Source organism: Thalia democratica, chromosome 1, assembly GCF_965202585.1.
Source record: "Thalia democratica chromosome 1, ktThaDemo2.hap1.1, whole genome shotgun sequence".
In the NCBI taxonomy this organism is placed as follows: Eukaryota; Metazoa; Chordata; class Thaliacea; order Salpida; family Salpidae; genus Thalia; species Thalia democratica.
Genome location: NC_139165.1, coordinates 90,689,160 through 90,702,684, shown reverse-complemented (window position 1 = coordinate 90,702,684; position 13,525 = coordinate 90,689,160).

The window sequence follows — 13,525 nt, the reverse complement described above, 5'->3', positions numbered from 1 at the left end:
AACAAGTAGAATAGGTTAGAAATGATCAGGTTAGAAGTGATCGGGTTAGAAGTGACCGGGTTATAGTAATCGGGTTAGAAATGATCGGGTTAGAAATGATTGGGTTAAATATGGTTAGAAATAATCAGGTTAGAAATGATCTTGGTTGAAATGATCGGGTTAGAAGTGATCGGGTTATATATGATCGGATTAGAAGTGATCGGGTTAGAAGTGATCGCGTTAGAAACGATTGGGTTAGAAGTGATCGGGTTAGAAGTGATCGCGTTAGATATAATCGAGTTAGAAGTGATCGGGTTAGAAATGATCGGGTTAGAAGTGAACGGGTTAGAAATGATCGGCTCCCCTTTTGTAATAGAAAAAAATATTTACGGTCTACGAGTACCTTATAATATATTTTTATTAGTTTTATAATATTACAAACATTACTTTGATGACTGTCTGTTTTAAGAAACAAAAATAATATTCAAAGTAAAAATTTGACAATATAAATCTTTGAAATTAGTGTTTTTTAAAAAAAGCAATTTTCCTATTATTAAAAAAAAATCTTTTTTATAAAAATACGCTAACCTCTTAAACAGTAATTATTTTTTGCGGTTAAGTTAAAAACTATTTTGCTTTAAGAATTTTAATATTTGAAAGCTCGAATTTGTTTCCAACTAACAGTTAGCAAAACATTAGGTTCTCAGTTCTAATAAACAAATAACTTTTGTGTTGTTGGTGATATTAATAAATCAATGCTTTAAAATAATTTAATTAGCTAGACAGTTATAAAACTTACTTTAAATACTAAAATACTTTATTTTTTTTAGTATTTATGAAAAGTATATATTTAATTTAAAACTTTAAATATTATTTAATTTCAAATTGCGGTTAAATTAAACAAATTTATTCGATTTTACAGATGTCTTTATAACATTTATAAAATTTATAACAAAGTTACCATATTTCTAGCTTCACATATAAACATAAATTAGTTTTATGTTTTCATACTTATGTGTGTTAGTAAAACCGCTTACAATTTGTATTAAATTATTAACAAAACTTTATGTTGAGGTATTTATGGATAATTTTAACTTAATATTTTGTTCTAAAACTTAAAATTGTGCTCAGGTATAAAAAAGTATGTCTCAGCAGTTTGGTGGTAGACCTTTAGTTTTATATGAAAATCGTTATTGTGATCAGAATGAGTTTGATATTATTAATTTTGACGAATGTAAAGAAAGCAAGGATTCTACAAATAGTATTATTACAATAGAAAGTGACGTTGATAAGTGTAATGTTGTTTTGATTCCAATGTTAGCCGAACATCGTTATGCAAAAACAGCTTTAATTATTTCTGACATATTTTTTCTTGGTAAATCTGGTAAAAAATTAATAAAAACTTCCTGTGTTAATATAAGTTCAAAAAGCACCTGGAAAAATTTGACGTATATGCCTAACTCCAGAGTATATTTCTCTGTTTGTTCATTTATGAAAAGTCTATATGTAATAGGCGGGTACGTAGACGACTGTAGTTATTCTAAAACAAGTTATAAGTATGACATAAACCACGATAAATGGACCGAAATTGCAGATTCAAACAATGATAGAATATATTCAGCTACTACAGTTTTCGAAGGTAAAATTGTTGTTACTGGAGGGCACATGTACTATGGAAGAATAAAGTCTGCAGAATCATATGATCACCATGAAAACAAATGGAGCAATTTACCTGATATGATTGGTTCGAGAGATGATCACTCTTCATTTAGCATGGGTAACAAGCTTTTTGTTATTGGTGGTTATAGCAATGTTGATGCTGAAGTTTTTGTCAGTTCTTCAAGAAAATTTACTTTGTTAAGTCTCGAGCTACCATGTAAATTTTCATGCACATGTAAAACAGTGAGTATTTGTAGAAAAATGTTAGTTTTTTGTTACTGCTCCATAAATAGGAAACCGAAACTACATGTCTACAATTTAGATGAAAAAAGATTGGTTTCTATAGCAGCTATTAAAAGTTTTTGTTTTAGAGAACCAATTTTCTAAAAGTTCCAAAACAATAAAACTTTTTTGAAAAATTTGTTTTTGACATTGTCAGAGCAACAATCGTAACTGTTATTTTGCAGTTTGTCTTGAATTTTTATGAAAATGGCTTAGTTTTATTATCTAATGAACTTAGTTTTTCTGTTTTTACTTGAAATCTGGTTATAACCTAGCTGTATTTTAAATGTTGTAATAAAACTAATTTTCTTTAGTTACGTATTATATCAATTAAATATATATTTTTTAACTGTTTTTTTATATGTAAATTAATGACTTTTTATAAACTTCCTTGCAAAGATCATCGTAGTATTTTGTTGTAAAAATTAATTAATGTTAAAAACCTAAAAAAAAAACTAATTTTTTTTTTGCATAAACATTAAAAAAAAAGTATAAAATAGTCGCTTATAAAAAATAAACACTATTCATAAGTCTGTTACTGCTAATTATTTTAGGTTTCTAATTGATACTTTATCATTATAAAGTGGGTTATAAAAAATTTGAAATAATATAGAAGCATAAGTGTTGTAATTCGGTATATTCATGTTTTTTATGTACTTAACGTTATACATTATAAAACTTTATGTTTTTTAATATTTTTAAAACCAATGTATTTATAAAGTTTAAATAGTTTTTCAAAGTATACAAACTTGAAATTAAAATTGTTATGTTTTTTTGTTCATTCTTGAATTTATTGCATTTATATTTTACTATAAACCAGGGGCGTAGCGTGGGGAGGGACGCTGGCGCATGCGTGCCACCCAAAAAAAAAAAGAAGTAAACAAAATGTAATATCTTTATTCGTTATTGTTTATTTTTTCTGATTAATTTGCCGTTTTTCAACTAAGTTTTTCTAGTATTTGAAAAGTAAAACGAAATTTCAATACTAATTAGTGACAAGTTAGGGAAGTTACCCAGTATACTGATTCGGTGCGTGATTTCAAATGTGCACCAATAATGATGCAAACCTCCATAAGGAAAAATTTTATAACTTAATTAACTTCATAAGAATTTACACTCAAACAGTACGCAACCAGTTAGTGCACCGCAGTAGTATAACCTAATGAGAGAATTTTCTACAACGACAAATGCTAACATTTTGTTAGCAAACCATAAAGCTAAACCTGTTTTATAGTGATAATGATTCAAGAATAAACAAATAGTAGCAAAAATAGCAATTAATAACTGCTAATAAAATAAAAATAAATTGATAATAAGAACAAAAAATATTAAAAACATAATTTTAAAGATAAATAACAAAAAAAAAAAAATAAAATAAATAATAAATAAACAGTTCATACTGTGAATGCAGTTTTAATCTCACTGTAAAAAAATTATTCTTTAAATTACCCTAAACTTAAATTTTTTTCTAAAAGTAGTTTCTTTTTTTATTAAGATAACAAACAAATCAAACTTTGCTATTCTATCAGCCATTAAGTTAAAAAATTAATCAATTTTTGTAGCAAGTTATTTTAAAATTTATTCAGTCGCATCATGAATAATATTATAGTAACTTGTAAAACAGATTTTTTACAATCAATATTTAGTCTTAAAGACTTATTTGTTTAATTTTAAGTTTAAATTTATTTAATTTTAAATCAAGTTTAAATGGTATTTAAAAAAAATTTCTTTCTACCCACTGTTTGTAGTATTTAAAAAATGCTATTCCCTAAAGATCATAGAAAAACTGATCTAGAGATAAGTGAAAAGCTATATTTCTTGTGAATTTTTAAAAGCATTGAAAAGGTTGACCTTCAAAATTTTATTTTTTTAACTTTTTGTTTTGTATCAAAAACATTTAGTAAAATCTTTCCACACACTCAGGATAACTCAAGATTCTATGAAGTTTTGGAAAACTTTAGTATGACCCAGTTAAAACCAGGATAACTTTTTTAATTTTTTATAAAATTAAGTATTTTTAAGCTCAGGCTGACTAAGGATATATTTGTTTTTTTTCTGTTAACTCAGGGTAGATTAAGTGGTTTTAAAAGCTTTTTTTAACAACAGCCTAGTTTCTACTAGTTTAAAAAACAATAAAAAATATATTTAAAAAAATTTAAAATGCCTATGATGACACATGATATTTTTAAACTAATTCAGGATAGTTATTTTGACTCAAAGAGTGGCAAGGCAATCCTGATAGCTTCAAAGTTGGTTGTTTTTTGAAAATTTGTTTTATAAAACTAAATAAAAAGTAAAAATCTGTTTTTATTAATTTTTAGATTATTAATAAAAAAAAATATGCAAAGTAGTATTGTATGGAATAATGCAAGTCTAAAAATATGTCAGATAGGAAAATTATCTGAAGGTCAAAAACTTGAATTGAAAAATAGCAGACCAACACCAGAAATTGCTATTACTCAAGACTGCAGTTCAAGTGGTATAAAATTTTAATTTTTGTTTATATTTCAGATTTCTTCATTTGTTAAGATATATTTTACAGTCTTATATTGTAATATAGCCAAAAATGTAAAAGTTAAAACAAAAAAAAAAAAAACTAGCACTTTAGGTTCAAAAATTTTAATTTTAATACTAAAACTTTAACATTTCTATATAAAAGATAGAGATAGTATATTGAAAGCTGCAACAAACTAAAAGTATGAGTTATTTTAAGTTTAATACAATTCTTTTTTGCTGATATAAAATAGATATTGAACATTATTTAGAAATTGCACAGAGAAAAATGTTTTGATGTATTAATTGTTGTACTTAGTTAACTATTTATATATAGTTTAAGGCCATAGGGGGGTAAGCCAGGTTTTTTAGAAGTTGATATTATTTTATAGATTTTTTTAAAGCTTTAAGATACTTTTTGTTGTTTTAAAAAATTCGATTTTTTTTAGATATGAACAGTCAAAGTCGGGCCGCATAATAGGTTCCCTATGGGAAGGGAAAACTAAAACAGCGAAAAAAGGCTAGTTTGTTTAAAATCTATCTACTAATACTTTTTCAAGCAATCTTCTTCAAACTTTAACAGTTTAACCTTTATACAATAACAAAAAAACATTACTTGTGAATTGAAAAATTTTTTTGTAATTTTTTTCTTTTTGAAAAAAAGACTATATTTTTAAATTTTTTATATAAAATTTTTATTTATTTTAATTATCTAAATTCATAAGTACATTTTTTTCTTGTAATGTAAGGAACATTTTCTAAAATTTGAAGAAGATTGCTTGAAAAATGAAGGAGATAGATTTTTAGTAATTTCTTAAATTTCCGAGAAAATTGACCCCGAAAAAATTGCGGCCCAAAAGTTTTAATTTAAGAAATTTTTTGAGAAAAAAATTTGCGCACCCCCTGACCAAAATACCACGCTACGCCACTGCTATAAACGGTAAATAGTATTACAAAGAAGGGATTTAATTGTTCAATAAAATTTTAAAAATTAAGTTGACGGATGTTTTCAAACGTCTGATTAAAAACAGCCACTGAAAAACAATCTAAAAAAATAGTTTTCTTCAATTATTATTTTTGATCACGGTTTGTTAAGCAGCTTATAAAGCAAATAATAGTTAAATATGTTTTAAAATATAAAATGATCATTTAAATATTAAATTATACAAAGTGTTTAGATTAATATTATTCTCAAGTTTATTACGTGCTACTGCACATTTTATAACATGTGCATAACAAACAGGTCAAACAAACTTTAATTAATATAACTCAGAAAAAATACCCTTATTTTACATTGTTCTAAATGGTTTCGTTCAAAGATATATTAAATTATTTGGTAATATAACTACTAAGTATCAATAACTAATAAATGTGACAAGTCTTTTTATTATTTAGCTGACAAATTTAAAATTTAATTCCAACAATTCTTCATACCAGAGTGGTCATGATTTTTAAATTTCAATATGGCATACATCTGAATGTTTTAAATTTTATAATATCTTAAAATTAGACGTTCAAGCCTTTAGTATTGACAAAATAATGAGTAAAATTGAAAAGTTCTAAAACAATTAGATTTAGCGGAGCTTTGTCTTTGCTTGCATAAAAAAGCTAAAAGATAAGGTCAAAGCTAACTGAAAATATTCTGTTGTGGTAAGCATAATCATATTATAAAACTTTCTAAAAATTGTTGTTAAATTTTTTTTATTGTAAATATACTTTTAAAAAACATCGTAAAAACTTAAATCTAAAAATATATTTAACTTTGCAAACAAGACCAAACGCTAAAAACAATGTGGCTCACCACACTTGTATTATTTTTAAATGCCATAATACATAATTGTCAAAATGAATTGTTTCTAATCCATTCTGTAATTTTTTCTATCTCTTATCCATACACAACCGTTAAGACAGAGTTACATTAAATCTGTCTGCTAAAAAAATTAAAAAAATTTGACAATAGTTCAGTAGTAATACCAGAGGCTTAACGATTTAAGTTATAGACATAACTGCATTTGTTACCTCTAAACTTAAACTATACTCAAATTTTGGAATTTATTTCATTAAATGCTGTACTTAATACTGATTCATTTAGAAACAGTAAAACTTTACCTAATACTGTTATTATAATACTGTCTTATATAAGCATCTAAAATTAAAACTAAAAGTACATGTATTGCTTTAGCTAAAAAATCTGAAAAAGACCGTTTATTTGCACAGAAGGGGGGCTCGTCAATTATGCACGAAGAAACATTTGCACTATATAACTTTTGCACGAGAGTAAAAAATGAACTAAAGATAAAAAAATTAAAAAGTTTAACGACTTAGGGTAAAGGTTAGGGTTTATAGTAGTAGCAATAACAATTAGTTAAAAAAGTAAGTATATATATATAAATATATAATGAAAACAAAAGTAAGTTAATAACCAATGGTAGGTATTAGAAGGGGTAACAGTACTAGTTTAAATTTAAAGTGTATAATAAAAATTAATTATCAAAAAAAAAAATAATAAAGAGATAACAAAACTACCGCCCAAGAGTAAGATAATTTATAGTGGTGGTAATAAAATAAACAAACATAAAATAAAAAGTAAGGTATATAAATTTAAACCTGTGGAAAAACAGCCTATTGTAAAAAAAGACGTCGTCCAAAATATCCCTTCGTGTATTTTTTTGACACTTAGCCGTTCACGAGATCTAGATTTAAAGTAAATAAACAACTAAAACTTTTCATAAATTCTCTATTGAACTATAACCCATGCTCAAATTATTCTTAGTAACTTGATAGGGAAATTTTATAAAAGTCACTTCAGTTATAGTACAAATTTCAAACAAGTATGATTCATTATTAACATGGTTTCTAAAACTGGGCCAATTACTTCTTATAAATCATATTTAAAATAAGATTTTATAAAACATAAGTTTCTGAAACAAGTATTATCAAATTTCACTTTTTTTATTAAGAGCTAGTTCTTTCTTATTCAAACTAAAAATGTACTTTTATTTAATAAAAAACGATTACTTTTTAAACAGTAGTTTTTTTACGGTTTAGGTTATAATTATATTGGTATAAGAAAAAATTAATGGTTTCAATGATCAAGTTTGTTTTAAATTTATAATTAGAATACTAAGTACTCATAAAGAAATAAGCTTTGTGTTGTTTGTTATATCAATTAGTAATTGTTTTAGATTAACATTAATTTGTAGTTAATAAACATATTGAGTTTAAATAAAATAGAAGTTTGATAAAAGTTTAATATTATTAATAATATAAAGTAATTGAAATCATAAGGTTAAAAAGGCGCTTAAATATAAAAAAGTTATTTCAGTTTCTACCATAATCTATGAAACAATTAAAAACTTTAAATACAATTACATCATTTTTAGTTTAATTAATAAAATAAAATTAAATTTAATACTCTTCTACTTTTATTAATTAGTTGAACCGCATAAAATTTAAATAATGTTTAAGTTGAGGTGTTTTCTATTAATATTATCTAAATATTTTATTCTAAAACTATAAATTGTGACCAGGTTTAAAAAAGTATGTCTCAGCGGTTTAATGGTAGACCTTCAGTTTTGTATGAAAATCGTTATTGTGATCAGAATGAGTTTGATATTATCATCAATGATGAAGGTAAAAAAAGCATGGATTCTACAAACAGTATTTTTAAAGTAGACAGTGATGATCTCAAGTTAAATGTGGTTTTGATACCAATATTTCGCTACCGTTATCCCAAAACAGCTGTAATTGGTTCTGACATATTTCTTCTTAGTGGGTCTGACAAAAAAGTAAGAAAAACTTCTTGTGTTAATATTAGTTCAAGAAGCTCTTGGGAATATTTAACGTATATGCCTGACTCCAGAATTTATTTTTCTGTTTGTTCATTTATGAAAAGTACTTATTTAATTGGTGGGTGGTTAGAACACCACATTTATTCTAAAGAATGTTACAAGTATGATTTGAACAATAATAAGTGGATCAAAATAGCAGATTTAATCATTGATAGGTGTCACTTAGCTTGTGCAATTTTCGAAGGTAAAATTGTTGCTACTGGAGGCCTTAGGTACGGCGATGGAACAAAATCTGCGGAGTCTTACGATCACCATGAAAACAAATGGAGCAATCTGTCTGATATGATTGGTTGGAGATTTGATCACTCTTCATTTAGCATGGGTAACAAGTTATTTGTTATTGGTGGATATAGCAATGTTGATGCTGAAGTTTTTGACAATATTTCCAGAAAATTTACTTTGTTCAATCTCAAAATTCTATGTAGAAGAGATCTTTTATGCTATTGTGAAACAGTGAATATTTGTAGAAAAATTTTTATTTTTTGTTCTTGCTCCATAAATAGGCTATCGAAGGTACATGCGTACAATGCAGACGAATATATATGGGTTTCCAAGGAAGCTTTTAAAAGATATCGTTTTACACAACTTATTATTCACAAAGTTCCTAAACAGTAAAATTTTTATTTGTTTGTGACTTAGTAAGAGCAACGACTTAGCAAATGATTTAGTTTTAGAATGTAAGGTGCTTCGTTTTCATTTATCTACTTTAAACTTTGTTATAAAATATGTTATTCTAAATTTATACTATGTTGTTATGCAATAAAATCACTTTTAACTGGGCATATTTTAACAGTTAGAACATCAAGGTTTTTAATTGTTTATGTATCTAAAATTTAACGAAACACTTAAAAATATATTAGTTCAACCTAAAATGTTATAGTTCAGTGCTAATCTGCATAAACGCATATAGTTTTGCGTTTTTGTTTTAATTATTAAGCTCTAAAAGACCCTGCTTTATCAACGTTTAATATCATTTATACTAAATTATGCCCTCTGAGTAGAAGATTTTAAAATAAAATTTTTCCATAGTACTTCTATTGTTTAAAACATTGAACAAATTAAATACATTTAATTTTTTTACATTTAACTCAATTTAGACTCTATTAAAACGCAAAGCATCGTAAATAATTTATATAAAAGTTACAAATTTTTCAACTTGAACGAAATTAAATTAAAAATCATGAACTTGACTTGTAAAGATTTCATTACAACGTGAGAAGAATAAGACATGTAGCGACAAGTTAGGCTCCATCAGGGATTTTTTGAGCAGAGACAACAGGATCTGGTACAACTCGAGCAGGACTTACTCGAGCAGAGGCAACTTGATCAGAGACAAATCGAGTTGGAGCAACTCGAGCGGGGACAATTCGAGCCGTAAAAACTCAACATAGATAACTCAAGCAAAAGCAACTTGAGCAGGGGAAACTCAAGCAGGAACATAATAGTTTGAAAAAAAAAAAAATTATAAGTATTTATAAAACGTACTTATTTTTTACTACCACTGTATATACTAACATTTAACGTAACAGTAGTTTTTTTAATTAATTTTTTTTATTTATAGTTAATGTTTTACTCTCGTAGAGAATAGTCATCGTGCACAATAACCTTTCGTGCATAATTGATCCTTCATGCAAAATTGTCTTTGTGTACATTTGATCCTTCATGCAAAATTTTCTTTGTGCACATTTGACCCTTCATGCTAAATTTTCTTTGTGCACATTTGACCAGTCTCCGTTGGTTGCATATAAGCAGCTTGTTGCATAAGTAAGCGGTTTTAACATTAAAATAATCTGAAACTAAATAATCTGAACTAGCCGCTAATGTGTTCAAAAGGGAGACTGGTCAAACATGCACAAAGACACTTTTTCACAAAAAAAAACTACTTTGCACGAGACTAAATGGTAAGGGTTAAAGGTGACAGTGAAAGTAGAAAAGTAAGGGTAAAAAAATTAACTTGAAAAAAAAAACATATAAATTTTTAACCCGTGCAAAAGTGATCTCATCATGCGAAATTGACGATTTGAAAAAAGTTACCCTTCGTGCATTTTTGACACCTACCCATTCACAAGAACTAGACCTAGTAAAACAACTAAAACAAGTATCAATAAAAAATTAATTTAACAAGTCATTTTATTAGTTAGCTAGAAAACTTTTGTTTTAATGCACACATTTCTTTATAACATATTGATCATAATTTCTAGATTATCGTATGGCATAAATCTAGCTGTTTTAAATGTTTTTTTTTTAATTTCACCTTCAATCAAGTATTGGCAAGTAAATGACTAAAATTATGAATCTTTATGATAACTAGATTTATTTGAACTTTATCTAAACACTTCTGCCTAGATAAAGTGCTAAAAGTTAAGGTGAAACGAACTAAAATTATTCCATTGTGGTTATGATGATGATAACAAACATTAAACATGTTATTGTCATATGGAGTTTTTTTTTGTAAACATAATTTTTTTTAAACGTAGAACATACTTAAATGAAACTTAAATGAAAAAGTTTATTTAAGTTTGCACAAAAGATCAAAAGCATATAACACGAAGATACATACAAACTTATATGATTTTGAACAGCCATTAAACATAATTTCAAAAATAACTATTTTTAATCCGTTCTGAAGCTTTTTCTAAGCTCTTTTTCACAACTGTTAAAACCAAGCTTCCTTAAATTTAGCTGTTTTAAAAATTTTACTATTTTGGCAACAATTTAGCAGTACTAAATACTAAGGATCTAAGTTATAGAAAGCATTTGTTACCTTTAGACTTAAACTGTACTCAAATTATGGAAAATTTTACTTTAAAGGTTGTTGTTATAACTACCGTAGATTTTAAAATAAAAAATCGGAACAACTTCATGGACATTCTCGCTCTTTTTTAAGATTTAAATCCTTTGTTAATAGTGTGTAAGTAGAAAACAAAAATGTTCATAAGTCCAGATATTATTTTTTAAGAAAAGGTTAAAATATATAAAAATGTTTTCGTATACTATATATATTTTTATTCTGTCATTACCACATCTAGACCTTAAGCGTTATAAACATAAATGTAAACAGCTATAAAGTTACAAAAGAACTTGATTTAACTATTACCATGTTAAAGTTATTAGTGTTTAATTAAGTAAACTTAATGTTGCTACATCAGCTATAAAACAAAATTCTAGTATGTGTGATTCATATATAACGATTTCCTTAACTAGGCTTTCTAGTTATCATATTCAAAGTAAAAATTTGCCAAAAAAAACTTCAAACAATCATTTTGTAACTTAATTTTGATTAAAAGACCTAGTTTCTTTTTGTTTACTCAGAAAATACTTCTTTTTAATATTAGAGACGCTTATTTTTTTAGGTTAACTTTACAACTTTATTTCTTTAAGAATTTATTATTAAAAGTTTAAAATTGTTTTCAATTATAAATGAGTTGAATAATAAGTATTCATGAACAAATAAATTTTGTATTGTAGGTTCTAATAATAGATAAAGATTCTAAATTAACATAAATAACTAGGTAGTTAACAAATTTATTATTAACACCATAAATGATAAATTAAAATTCAATATTTTAAAGTGTTTAGTTTAGTTTAAAACATTAAAAAATTAGTTTCAACATTCTTTTAATAATAACAAATTGTTTCGATTTATAATTGTCTATTTAACTACTGAAACTTCTTAAATACAATTGCTTTATTAATATCTTTACTTACAAAATAAGTAAAACTTATAAGTTTGTTATGCTTTTGTGTAGGTAATTAGAACCGCTATCATTAAAAAAAAAGTATTTAATTAAATGTTTTGCTTGGTGTTTTCAATTATTTTTGACTGAATAGTTTGTAACCAGGTTTAGAACTAACAGTTATATTTGTGAACAGGTTAAAAAAGATATGTCTCAGCGGCTTGATTGTAGACGTTCAGTTTTAAATGAAAATCGTTATTGTGATCAGAATGAGTTTGATATTATTATAAGTGATGGAATTATAGAAACCAAAGATTCTACAAACAGTGTTATTAAAATAGACAGTGCCGATGTTGAGTTGAATGTGGTTTTGATTCCAATGTTAGCCAACCGTTGTTATTCCAAAACAGCTGTAATTGGTTCTGACATATTTCTTTTTAGTGGGTTTGACAAAAAGTAAGAAAAACTTCTCGTGTTAATATTAGTTCAAGAAGCACTTGGAAAAAATTGACGTTTATGCCTGATTCAAGAAAACATTTCTCTGTTTGTTCATTTATGAAAAGTATATACTTAGTAGGTTGGTACTTAGACGACTACAGTTATTCTAAAATATGTTATAAGTATGAAATAAACCATAATAAGTTGATTAAAATAGCAGATTTGAACATCGATAGAAAAGATTCAGCTACTGCAGTTTTCGAAGGTAAAATTGTTGCTACTGGCGGGCACAGGTACAGCAGAAGAATAAAATCTGCGGAATATTACGATCACCATGAAAACAAATGGATCAATCTGCCTGATATGATTAAATCAAGAGCTTATCATTCTTCATTCAGCATGGGTAACAAGTTTTTTGTTATTGGTGGTTATATCAATGTTGACGCTGAAGTTTTTGACAGCATTTCAAGAAAATTTACTTTTTACAATCTCAAGCTAGTGTGTAGAAACCAATTTTCATGCCGACCTTAATCAGTGAGTATTTGTAGACAAATTTTTAGTTTATGTTCATTTTATAAGCAATTAAAGATTCATGTGTTCAATGTTGACGAAAAAAGATTAGTCTCTAAACAAACTGTCAAAAGTGTTTGTTATAGAAATCCTATCATTCAGAAAATTCCTAAACAATGAAAATTTTATTGAAAACATTTTTGTGTGTTTTTATTAGAGCAACAATCAAAATAGACAAATTAAATTTCCATTTTGTATTTATAAATGATTAACTTAGTTTTTTTTCCCTTAAGTTCTTAGTTGTCATGGGTTTACTTGTAAATTTGTTATAACCAAGTTTTATTTTAATCCTGTATTTTGTTGTAATAAAATAAAAATTACTAATAAGTGTATACATTTTAACAACGAAGATATCTAGTTGTTGAACTGTTTATTATTCTAAAAATTGAAGAATTTTTCAAACTTTGAAGTATATTATTGTGTTCTAATTCAAGTTGTTATTAATTTAAAGATAATGATTTTCTTATTATCTACTAACTTAAAAAAAAAACTTCATAGTTTTTTTATGAAAATAAACATTGTTACAGGTTATAAAAATTATCAATATACAAAAATGTATTTCTTTCATAAAAATTA